The 13,122-nt window shown below is 46.0% G+C and overlaps 1 pseudogene; it reads right to left on the bottom strand.

The window, feature by feature from the left end:
• Positions 1–4,445: 4,445 nt before the first annotated feature.
• LOC134367474 (high mobility group protein B1-like) lies at positions 4,446–11,826 on the bottom strand (annotated as a pseudogene).
• Between the last annotated feature and the right edge of the window lie 1,296 nt (positions 11,827–13,122).

Below are 13,122 nucleotides of genomic sequence, written 5' to 3'. Positions count from 1 at the left end.
GTTCTTCAGTGACCCGATTCTCCAGTACCTTCAACCTCAATCTCCCCTTTGCCTTTTGCTAGGATATAAACACTTTCAGATCAAACCCTCTTTTCACCCTCTCTCCCGTCTTGCCACAGCCAGTTGTTTTCTTTCCCTTTCGATCCAGCTTCTTCATTATGATCTTCACTTCTCACCTGCCAGTCATTATTCAAACCACTGCAATTTTTCTTCAGCCCCTAGCAAGTTTCTGCACCTGCTCATGCTAAGGCACTAGAGACCTTCTCAGTGCCAAATTCAGTTCCCACCATAGGGCTGGCCCCTGCCTCCTTCTCAACTTGCATGATGCCACCCTCTCCTCATGTACCTCCTCATCCTTCATTGCTCGCGCTTGTCTTTTCCATGGGCGCCTGTTGGCTGCCTCCTCTCTCTTTAAATATTGCTGTTTGCCAAGGTCCTGTCCTAAGACTTTTCCTCGCCTCTCCTCTGCTCACTTTCTTCTTTTCTCTGCACCTTTCCTTTTATCGCCTCACTTCTCATTTACACTCTTCTCCTTTTCCTTCCTCTCCCACCCAGTCCTTTCTCCATAGATGAGTCCATTCATCCCCACGATTGTAACTACCACCCATATTTTGACCCTTCCCTACCACCACGATCTACGTTCTCCTGCCTGGAATTCTCCTGAACTCCAGACCCATGGAGTCAACCCATTCTGGACAGTTCCACTTGGATGTACCCACACTCAGCATTTCTGAAACTGAACTCACCTTTTTACAAAATTTGACCTCTCTGCCACAATCTCCCATCTTGAGGAACAGTGCTAATGCCCAGTCAGTTACCCAAGCCAGAAAATCCAGAAGCCCGGTAGTTTTTCTGGATGACTCCCCTTCCTTTCCTCCTGCATCCAATCAGCCACCAATGTCTATAGGTTCCATCTGTCCCCCCTGTCATTTCAACCACCCACTTTCCATACCCAGCTGCACAGCTTTCCTTCTGGCCCGGATCCCAGCAACGGTCCAACCAATCCTTTAGTCTGCTGTCAAATACTCCTTTGGAAATAAACATCTGGGCATATCATTCCCCTGCTTTATATTCTTTGGTGGCTCCAGATAGCCTTCAAGATTAAATCTAAACCTCTCAGATGACCTATGAGGCCCTATACATCTGGTCTCTGCCCAGCCCCAACCCAATCCCAACACGCCATGCTGTCCTGCTTTCCTCCTCACTGCCCTGCTCTTGTTTCTACCTGAAATGCTCTTAGTCTCTTTCTCCCTCTATTTCCCCTTCTTCGAACTTGACCTCCTCTTGGAAGTCTTCTCTAGCTGTTGTCTCCCTGCCCTCCCCTAGGCTGGGCTAGGAACCCCCCAGCCTGCCCATAGCCCCCATGCTCATTTCCAGTGTAATACTTAGCACCCTGCATACCTTACTCATCTGCCTTCCACCACTGGTCTGGTCTGTGTGTAACTTGGCTTTTTTTAACCTGTGCACTCTGGCATCGAGCGCAATACTTGACACAGACCCAGTAATGTTGTTGGACTCATGCAAGAAAAATCCTGGACCTTCTGCTTTAGGGGGCCACAGATAATCACAAACACACACAAAAGCAAATGTCTTGGATACTTAGGCACCTCTGTCATGTGGGATCCGATGCTCAGCCTGGCACAGCATGATCCGCCACCTTAAGCATGGTGCTGATTCTTCATATTTGCAATTAGATGAAACTTAGAAGTTAGAATTGCAAATAGTTTAGTTTTTAAAAACTGACATGATGTAACTAAATTTTCAAAGGAATTAATTGAGAAATGTCAGCCTTTATTTAAATAATTTGGTTTAAAATTTTTATATTATTATTTGTACTTTTTATTTTAAAGTATATTTTTGCATATTTTAGAGGAAAACAGGTAAAAAATGTTATTTGATTTCTTACATCTACTTTAATTTACACTTTTGATGAAAATACATTCAAATTTTGTAGACATCAAATGCACTTACATTTTATTTTTAATCCTTTAAATCATTCTTTTCAAGGGAAGACAAATTATGTGAAAATCTTGATCATAACAACACAATTAGTAGTATTGTTGAAACAACTAGATAAGATATATTTTAAGAAATAAATTTAAAATAATTTATAAATTATGTATGTCTTTATCACTCATCTAAACATCATTGGCACATCAAAAAGAAAAAAAACCAGACACATGCAGTAAAAGTGAAATACGGTCCTTTTTGATATTTTGCTGACTGTTGGTCATGAAAAACAGTTTTAAAATTTTTACCTTATATAGGTACATTTCTCAAGGCAGGAACATAAAATATACTTTATTTAATATTTTGTTAGCTTGGTTTACAACTTTAAAATATTTAGACAAATGGTATGTGGCCTCCATTTACATACACTCTTTCACAAGACTCTACTAGTTGCTCAATAAATGTTTATTGGATGAGTGGATGGATGGATAGATAAATCAGCTTTTTTAGGAAGCCTCGTACTTTCAGAAGTATTGGCCTAAACCAGAGATAGGCTGCTGTGACAACCATTGAGAACAGGGCCTTCTTAGTGACATCTGAGAAACAGTCACATCTGCCATTTCCAGCATGTCATAGTAGGCAACAAGACTGCATTGCACCTCTTTTTTTTTTTTTTTAAGCCTCTGCAATTATTAGTTTATTAGTATCATCCAGGACTCAGATGTCCAGTATTAATCCTGAAATTACATAAATGCAAATGGAAAAAATCCAAGACAAAATTATATAACGAAACAGCACTCCATCACAAAAGCGTGTAAAATTACAAGAACGCTATTTAAAACACTGGCACTTTAAGAGAATGATACTCTCAAAAACCACAATATTGCCAAATTGTTCCCTAAACTGCTAAGCAGATAAACATGATTCTAATGAATGAGTTGAGTTTTGCAAAGAAAAATCAGATTCAAATAAGTTGGATAATTTACTGAGATGCAAAGTTTATTTATTTATTTATTTATTTATTTTAAGTTTATTTATTAATATTATTTTTTTACATTCTATGATGTTGCGGAGCAGTTGCGGGGGAGGGGGAAAGGGGAAGAAAATAGGGTGGAAGGAGGAAGAAGGGGACTGGGGTTGAGACCTGTGGCACCCCCTTCATTCCTGCGGGGGAGACCAGGAGGCTTCCAGCTGTGGCTTGGTCATTGCTGCACTGGGTGCAGAAGTCATTGGGGCGTGGTTGAAGCCCTCGCCCCCCCACTGTCCCAGCTTGGGAGCCTGGGGCATTTCCTGTGGTGGCTTGGTGTCTGTCTGTTGCTGAGATGCAAAGTTTAAATGTCTTCTTTCCTCATGTCTATTTGATTTATAAAGGGGCAAACCACAATATAGGAAAATATATCCTATTTTAAAAGCTGGCCTCAATAATTAAAAATACTTTTAATGGAGAATCTCAAGTTTTCTGAATAGTCCATATTTAGATAAATGGGAAAAGAGATTTACAGCCAGCACTTTCATAGCCTTCACCGGGACTCACAGCAACAAAAAATTTAATATGGCAGTCTTGTATTTTAAGCTCACGCTTTTGAGGATACATTCTAAGCTCTTCTTTAACGTGGGAACTGCAAAATATAACTGCCATTATATGGCAATGGGAGTTAAGGAATATAGAGTTGTCATGTAAAGATGCGAACATACTTTTCTATTAGTCCTTCAAGGACAGACTTTCAAAATATTTGATTCTAATAATCCCATGCTGTGAGTACACTGGTTACTCTTCACTTCGTAAATGTAAGTGGGCTACGTGAAATTCGTTATCAACTGATCAAGATTTTAGAGTTTCAGTGATGAATGAACAAGGTCTCAAGTTAACTTTTATTACCCCCATCATGATGTACAGGCTGTGTACACAAAAAGCTTTTTGTCAACTAACTACATGAAAGATAAACACTGTAACAATTTGTGTAACCCAAAATAGACAAAAGCAAAAGGCTAGCTTCCCCTCAAGAAAAATTTCAGACCTATGAAAAGGACAACAATACTAATTTTAAAAATTGTATTTACTTAGAAGCATCCAGAATGTCAACAAAACAGCTGCACCTTTTTTTTTTTGTTTCACAATTACGGAGTGGTATTCAGTTAACAGAACAATTATTTTGTATAAGCTGCATCCGAGACAACTGAAGGTGAAAAAATGACCACCCCCATATATAACTAATTTGTGCTGTGCACCAACAAGAACCTGCTTTCAATTTCCATGCCAATTTACACCCCCATACTGTACCACGCAAGGTTGGTGGCTATTGAAAACACCACCAGGACAGGGCTAGCTAAAGACACATTCGGTAGTGGGTTAACTATACAAAACAAGACACTGGACAGTTTAAAAACAAATCTTACACAGCCTTACATTTCGATTTTTTTCTTTAAAAGGAATGAGTTGTGTACAGGGGGGTTAAATGCTTTATAGACAAGAAAAAAACGGCGCCAGAACCAACTTATTCATCATCTTCCTCTTCCTCTTCTTTGTCTTCCTCCTCCTCGTCTTGAAGGAAGTGCTTTTTACAAGGGTATAGGGAAAATACAGCCAAAAAGTCAAGTTAAGAAACAAGGGGAACAGAGTCAAACAGGATATCTGTGGTTATGCACCTGGGCCCCGGCCCGAGGCAAAGGGCGGATAGTTCCCAGAAATAGACAAGTCAGTTAAAGTTTCAAGAGTGCCCCTCAGCTGTTTCAAGGACTCCCACTTGACCGAAGTTCACCCCTGGCTTGATTTAAACTAACCAATTACCTTGCTTCTCGCTTCTGTACCCGCGCTTTTTGCTATAAAAAGGACCCAGGAGCTCTACTCGGCGCGCCAGTCTTTCGAAAGACTGAGTCGCCCGGGTACCTGTGTGTTCAATAAACCTCTTGTTTTTGCATCCGAAGCCGTGGTCTCGCTGTTCCTTGGGAGGGTCTCCCTGAACTGACTGACTACCCACTGCGGGAGTCTTTCATTTGGGGGCTCGTCCGGGATCGGAGACCCCCACCCAGGGACCACCGACCCACCAACGGGAGGTAAGCTGGCCAGCAGTCGTTCTGTGTCTCGTTTCTGTGTCTCGTCTCTGTGTCTGACTCAGTGATTTCGACTGTCTTTTCTGAGCGCGCGCATTTTGGTTTCAGTTTGTTCCGGGTTAGTCGCTCTGGGAGCGAAGTGCGGGTAGCGAACAGACGTGTTCGGGGGCTCACCACCCGGCAATCCTGGGAGACGTCCCAGGATCAGGGGAGGACCAGGGACGCCTGGTGGACCCCTTGGCAGAGGATTATTGTGTTTTGGTCTCACCGCGTCTCGGGAGGCGCGCTCTGCCATCGGACTCTTTCTTCTATTTCTACGGCACTCGGTCTCGTCGCCGTTTCTGGTTTCTTTTTGTCTTAGTTGTGATAGGTCTTTGCGTCGTCGTTCCCCTATTGGAAATTTTCGAGATGGGGCAAAGTGCCCTTACGCCCCTCTCCCTTACTCTAGATCATTGGAAAGATGTCAAAGCCAGGGCTCACAATCTGTCCATGGAGATCAAAAAAGGAAAATGGCAGACTTTCTGTTCGTCTGAGTGGCCCACATTCGGCGTAGGTTGGCCGCCAGAGGGAACCTTTGATCTTACTGTCATTTTTGCAGTTAAAAAGATTGTTTTTCAGGAGACCGGAGGACACCCGGACCAGGTTGCCTGTGTCGTGGTATGGCAAGACCTCGCCCAGAATCCCCCTCCCTGGGTGCCACCCTCCAGCAAAGTCGCTGTTGTTTCGGGATCAGAAAATACTCAAAGGCCACCTACAAGGAAGCCTTCCGCCCCTCCCCAACCCCCCGTCCTCCCGACACCAGATGACCTATTTTCTCTCTCTGAAACCCCACCTTACCCGGCGGCTCCGCTGCCCCCTCTGGCCCCTCAGGGAAACAGATCGGCACCAGGCCGAGCGCCCGGTGATCCTAGCCCTGAGGGACCGGCTGCGGGGACTAGGAGCCGCCAACCTCGCAGTCCGAGAGACGGCTCCGGTCCTGACTCCACCGTAGCTTTGCCCCTCCGAGCCATAGGGCCCCCAGCTGAGCCTAATGGCTTGGTCCCTCTACAGTATTGGCCTTTTTCCTCAGCAGATCTTTACAATTGGAAGTCTAACCACCCGTCTTTTTCTGAAAAACCAGCAGGACTCACGGGACTTCTTGAGTCCCTTATGTTCTCTCACCAGCCCACTTGGGACGATTGCCAACAGCTACTCCAGATCCTCTTCACCACTGAAGAGCGAGAAAGGATTCTTCTGGAGGCCCGCAAGAACGTTCTCGGGGACAACGGGGCCCCTACACAACTCGAGAACCTCATTAATGAGGCCTTCCCCCTCAATCGACCTCAATGGGATTACAACACGGCCGAAGGTAGGGAGCGTCTTCTGGTCTACCGCCGGACTCTAGTGGCAGGTCTCAAAGGGGCAGCCCGGCGCCCCACCAATTTGGCTAAGGTAAGAGAGGTCTTGCAGGGACCAGTAGAACCCCCCTCGGTTTTCTTGGAACGCCTAATGGAGGCCTATAGAAGGTACACTCCGTTTGAACCCTCTTCTGAGGGGCAGCAGGCTGCGGTTGCAATGGCCTTCATCGGACAGGCAGCCCCAGATATCAAGAAAAAGTTGCAGAGGCTAGAGGGGCTCCAAGATTATTCCTTACAAGATTTAGTGAGAGAGGCAGAAAAGGTGTACCACAAGAGAGAGACAGAAGAGGAAAAACAAGAAAGAGAAAAAAGAGAGACAGAAGAGAGAGAGAGACGGCGCGATAGGCGCCAAGAAAAAAACTTGACTAGGATTTTGGCCGCAGTGGTAGGTGAAAGAGGGTCTAGAGATAGGCAGACAGGGAACCTGAGCAACCGGGCAAAGAAAACACCTAGGGATGGAAGACCCCCTCTAGACAAAGACCAATGCGCGTACTGTAAAGAAAAGGGTCACTGGGCAAGAGAATGTCCCCGGAAAAAGAACATCAGAGAAGCCAAGGTTCTATCCCTAGATGACTAGGGGAGTCGGGGTTCGGACCCCCTCCCCGAACCTAGGGTAACACTGACTGTGGAGGGGACCCCCATTGAGTTCCTGGTCGATACCGGGGCTGAACATTCGGTATTGACCCAACCCATGGGAGAAATAGAGCCTAGACGGACAGTTGTAGAAGGAGCGACAGGAAGCAACGTCTACCCCTGGACCACAAAGAGACTTTTAAAAGTTGGATATAAACAAGTAACCCACTCCTTTCTGGTCATACCCGAGTGCCCCGCTCCTCTGTTGGGCAGGGACCTCCTAACCAAACTAAAAGCTCAAATCCAGTTTTCTACAGAGGGCCCACAAGTAACATGGGGAGATCACTCTACCATGTGCCTGGTCCTAAACCTAGAAGAAGAATACCGGCTGTATGAAAAGCCGGCCTCTCCCTCCATCGACCCATCCTGGCTCCAACTTTTTCCCACCGTATGGGCAGAAAAGACAGGTATGGGACTGGCCAATAACGTCCCACCAGTAGTAGTAGAGCTGAAATCGGGTGCCTCACCGGTGGCCGTCCGACAGTATCCAATGACTAAAGAAGCCCGGGAAGGCATCAGACCCCACATCCAAAGGTTCTTAGACCTAGGGGTCTTAGTGCCCTGCCAGTCGCCCTGGAACACCCCTCTGCTACCAGTAAAAAAGCCAGGGACCAATGACTATCGGCCAGTCCAAGACTTGAGAGAAATTAACAAAAGGGTGCAAGACATTCATCCCTCAGTCCCAAACCCATACAGCCTCCTGAGTTCCCTTCCGCCTAGTCACACTTGGTACTCAGTCTTGGATCTCAAGGATGCCTTTTTTTGCCTCAGACTACACCCCAACAGCCAGCCACTGTTCGCGTTCGAGTGGAGAGACCCAGAAAAAGGTAACACAGGTCAGCTGACCTGGACACGGCTGCCACAGGGGTTCAAAAACTCTCCCACTCTCTTCGACGAGGCCCTCCACCGAGATTTAGCTCCTTTTAGGGCTCTCAACCCCCAGGTCACATTACTCCAATATGTGGACGACCTCCTGGTGGCGGCTCCCACATATGAAGGCTGCAAAAAAGGGACACAGAAGCTCTTGCAGGAACTGAGTAAGTTGGGGTACCGGGTATCAGCTAAAAAGGCCCAGTTATGCCAGAAGGAGGTCACCTATTTGGGGTACCTGCTCAAAGAGGGAAAAAGATGGCTGACCGCGGCCCGGAAAGCTACAGTTATGAAGATCCCCACTCCCACAACCCCCAGGCAGGTCCGCGAATTTCTGGGTACTGCCGGATTCTGCAGGCTCTGGATTCCTGGGTTTGCTTCCCTGGCTGCACCCTTGTACCCCCTGACAAGGGAAAACATTCCTTTTACCTGGACTGAGGAGCATCAAAAGGCTTTTGACCACATAAAAAAAGCCTTGCTGTCTGCCCCCGCCTTGGCTCTCCCAGACCTCACCAAACCGTTTACTCTATACGTAGATGAAAGAGCCGGTGTGGCCCGAGGAGTGCTTACTCAGACCCTAGGACCATGGCGACGGCCAGTAGCTTATCTATCAAAAAAACTGGATCCAGTGGCCAGTGGGTGGCCAACCTGCCTAAAAGCGGTTGCTGCAGTGGCACTCCTCCTCAAAGACGCTGATAAGTTAACCTTGGGGCAAAATGTGACTGTGATTGCTTCCCACAGCCTCGAAAGTATTGTGCGGCAGCCCCCCAATCGGTGGATGACCAATGCCAGAATGACTCATTACCAGAGTTTGCTGCTAAACGAAAGGATATCTTTCGCGCCCCCTGCTGTCCTGAACCCAGCTACCCTACTACCAGTCGAGTCAGAATCCACCCCAGTACACCAATGCTCAGAAATCCTTGCTGAAGAAGCTGGGACTCGACGGGACCTGAAGGACCAGCCATTGCCCGGAGTGCCTGCCTGGTATACAGACGGTAGCAGCTTCATTGTGGAAGGTAAGCGGAGAGCAGGGGCCGCCATCGTAGATGGCAAACGGACGGTATGGGCAAGCAGCCTGCCAGAAGGGACATCAGCCCAGAAGGCCGAGCTAATCGCCTTGACGCAGGCATTACGCCTAGCCGAAGGAAAAAACATCAACATCTACACGGACAGCAGGTCGCCATTATCCACTGCCCGGGCCACCAGAGAGGAAATAACCCTGTGGCGGCCGGGAACCGGAGGGCCGACGAGGCTGCAAAACAAGCCGCCCTGTCGGTCAGGGTGCTAGCAGAAACTATAAAGCTTCAAGAGCCAATCGAGCCTGCTCAAGCTAAGACCAGGCCAGGAGAGCTCACTCCTGACCAGGGAAAGGAATTCATTCAGCGGTTACACCAGCTAACACACTTAGGACCAGAAAAGCTCCTTCAACTGGCAAGCCGCACCAGCCTCTCCATCCCGAACCTCCGGTCCACTGTTCAAGAAGTCGCCAATCGGTGTCCGGCTTGCGCCATGACTAATGCGGCTACCACCTACCGAGAGACCGGAAAAAGACAACGGGGAGATCGACCCGGCGTATACTGGGAAGTAGACTTTACAGAGGTAAAGCCTGGCCGGTATAGAAACAAGTATCTGCTAGTATTTGTAGATACTTTCTCTGGATGGGTAGAAGCTTTCCCTACCAAAACTGAAACGGCCCTGACTGTATGTAAAAAGATACTAGAAGAAATCCTGCCCCGTTTCGGGATCCCTAAGGTGATCGGGTCAGATAATGGCCCAGCCTTTGTTGCTCAGGTAAGCCAGGGACTGGCCACACAACTGGGAATAAATTGGAAATTACATTGTGCGTATAGGCCCCAGAGCTCAGGTCAAGTAGAGAGAATGAATAGAACCATCAAAGAGACCTTAACTAAATTGGCCTTAGAGACCGGTGGAAAAGACTGGGTGGCCCTCCTTCCCTTAGCGCTGTTCAGAGCCAGGAATACCCCTGGCCAGCTTGGTCTGACTCCTTATGAAATCCTCCACGGGGGACCCCCCCCCATACTTGAGTTGGGAGGAACACTGGGTCCCGATGATAACTTTCTTCCTGTCTTATTTACTCACTTAAAGGCTTTAGAAGTTGTAAAAACCCAGATCTGGGACCAGATCAAGGAGGTATACGAGCCAGGTGCCGTGGCCATCCCTCATCCGTTCCAGGTCGGAGACCAAGTGCTTGTTAGGCGCCATCGGACCGGCAGCCTTGAGCCTCGGTGGAAAGGCCCGTACCTGGTGCTACTGACCACACCAACAGCGGTAAAAGTAGACGGCATTGCAGCCTGGGTACATGCTTCTCACCTCAAGCCTGCGCCACCCTCCGTACCAGATGAATCCTGGGAGCTGGAGAGGACTGATAATCCTCTTAAGTTGCGCATTCGGCGGCGGCGGAGCAAGCCTACCAAGTAATAACCCTAACCAGCCCAACACCCTCACCTGGCAGGTACTGTCCCAAACTGGAAAGGTTGTCTGGTTCAAGACAGAAGTCCACCCCCTTTGGACTTGGTGGCCCTCCCTTACCCCTGATATATGTGCCCTGGCGGCGGGTCTCGAGGCTTGGGATATTCCAGAAATTGATGCACCGGCCTCTAAAAGAGTCAGGCCTCCTGACTCAAACTATGAAAATGCTTATAACCAGATCAAATAACTCCCCTTGGTTGACCACCCTACTGTCAACCATCGCCGGGCCCCTATTACTCCTCCTTCTGTTGTTCACCCTTGGGCCCTACGTCATCAATAGACTAGTCCAATTCATCAATGATAGGGTAAGTGCAGTTAAGATTCTGGTCCTTAGGCAAAAATACCAAACCTTAAATGGCGAAGATAACTTTTAATTCCGCTCTAAGATTAGAGCGATCCACAAGAGAAATGGGGGAATGAAGGAAGTGCTTTTTACAAGGGTATAGGGAAAATACAGCCAAAAAGTCAAGTTAAGAAACAAGGGGAACAGAGTCAAACAGGATATCTGTGGTTATGCACCTGGGCCCCGGCCCGAGGCAAAGGGCGGATAGTTCCCAGAAATAGACAAGTCAGTTAAAGTTTCAAGAGTGCCCCTCAGCTGTTTCAAGGACTCCCACTTGACCGAAGTTCACCCCTGGCTTGATTTAAACTAACCAATTACCTTGCTTCTCGCTTCTGTACCCGCGCTTTTTGCTATAAAAAGGACCCAGGAGCTCTACTCGGCGCGCCAGTCTTTCGAAAGACTGAGTCGCCCGGGTACCTGTGTGTTCAATAAACCTCTTGTTTTTGCATCCGAAGCCGTGGTCTCGCTGTTCCTTGGGAGGGTCTCCCTGAACTGACTGACTACCCACTGCGGGAGTCTTTCAGTCTTCTTCCTCTTCCTTCTTTTTCTTGCTTTTTTCAGCCTTGACACCTCCCTTTTTTGCTGCACCAGGCTTTCCTTTAGCTCGGTGTGCAGCAACATCCTTTTCATATTCCTCCTTCAGCTGAGCAGCCTTCTTTGCACAGGGCTGCGTGTCGTCTGCAGCAGTGGTGTCCACACCTCTCCCAGTGCCTTTGCAACATCGCCAGTGGATAGGCCGGGGTGTTCTCCTTTGATTTTTGGGTGATACTCAGAACAGAACAAGAAAAAGGCCGAAGGAGGCCTGTTGGGTGCCTTGGGATCCTTGAACCTCTTTTTTGTTTCCCCTGTAGGAGGGATATAGGTTTTCATTTCTCTTTCATCACCGGCCTTGTCCGCCTTTGCCATGTCTTCAAATTTTCCTTTCTCTTTCGCAGACATGGTCTTCCACCTCTCCGAGCACTTCTTAGAAAACTCTGAGAAGTTGACTGAAGCATCTGGGTGCTTCTTCTTGTGCTCCTCCCGACAAGTTGGCACAAAGAATGCATATGATGAGATTTTGCCTCTCGGCTTCTTAGGATCTCCTTTGCCCATGTTTAGTTATTTTTCCTCAGCGAGGCAGAGTCGCCCAGTGCCCGTCCGGCTCTCACTTGCCCCGACGCTGTCTCTATGGAGCTCAGTGTACCGCAGTGGCGCATTGCACCTCTTTATGAAGCTTTAGGAAAACCATATTTTGTTTTATTATCCTCATATCACTTAGTTGCTGTGACTTCTAAATAATATGATTTATCCATTGGTTTGTAATTAGAGCACTCTAATGTGCACTTGGTAAATGTACTATATGCTAATATTTATAAATTCAAGAATTTTTAGAGAATGGAGAGACAAGAAAATTTGGATAAGCTTCTCAATGTTCCTTTAAAATAGCTTCAACATAAATCTCCTGAATCTCAAAGAAAACAACAAATAAATGATTTTTTTTTTTTAAAGATGACCAGTAAGGGGATCTTAACCCTTGACTTGGTGTTGTGAGCACCACGCTCTCCCAAGTGAGCCACAGGCTGGCCCTCAAATAAATGATTTTAGTAATAAACTGCTGACTGTTAAATCTCTGGTTACAAGAATCAGTCCAAAATAAAATAATTTGTAATCCTACAATTAAAAACCAGCTTAATTATTTCAACAAAACAATGCAAGTAGTTTATTATTCCTCCTGACATAAATGTTAAGTGCAAATATACTCTAAAATTGTATCACTGAACTTTGAAAGTGCCAATCATATGTTTCTATCAAAATGGCAATCGTGTTCTCTTATAACTTGTGGTTCAGGGAAAAACAATTCACAACCATCAATGAGGAAAAAGATGAAATAAGATCAAGAATCAATTCCATACAATAAAACTCTTGAAATAGTAAAAAATTCCCCCCAAATCTGATCAAAATGTCAAAAAAGCAAATGAAAAACATATAGAAAACACAACCAGAATTTTAAACATTATCTACTGTGTAGTTAAAAATAATCAAGCTTTTTCAGAAAGGAAATTCTTATGAGAAATTCAAAGAAAGAATAATATTGATATGAGTATATCATCGCAATCTAGACTTAAGGTCCTGCTTATTGCAAAACTTATCTAGTGAAATTAGAAAATAATTTTTAAGAAAATATCTGAGACAAGGAGATAAAAATTTCAATAATTATTAAAGACACCCCAATTCTTTCATATAAAAATACTTTAATAACTTACTTGAATTATGAAATTCAAGACTCTAAATATATTTTAATGGGTTTTGTTGATATTATAGGACCAAAAGGAGTAATACTTGTATATTAAATTCTATTGCTGATGCTTGAGAAAAATTATTTAAATAACAAATATTTACAGGAAAACC

Source organism: Cynocephalus volans, chromosome X (genome assembly GCF_027409185.1).
Source record: "Cynocephalus volans isolate mCynVol1 chromosome X, mCynVol1.pri, whole genome shotgun sequence".
Taxonomy (NCBI): Eukaryota; Metazoa; Chordata; class Mammalia; order Dermoptera; family Cynocephalidae; genus Cynocephalus; species Cynocephalus volans.
This window is presented reverse-complemented; position numbering and strand designations above follow the sequence as displayed.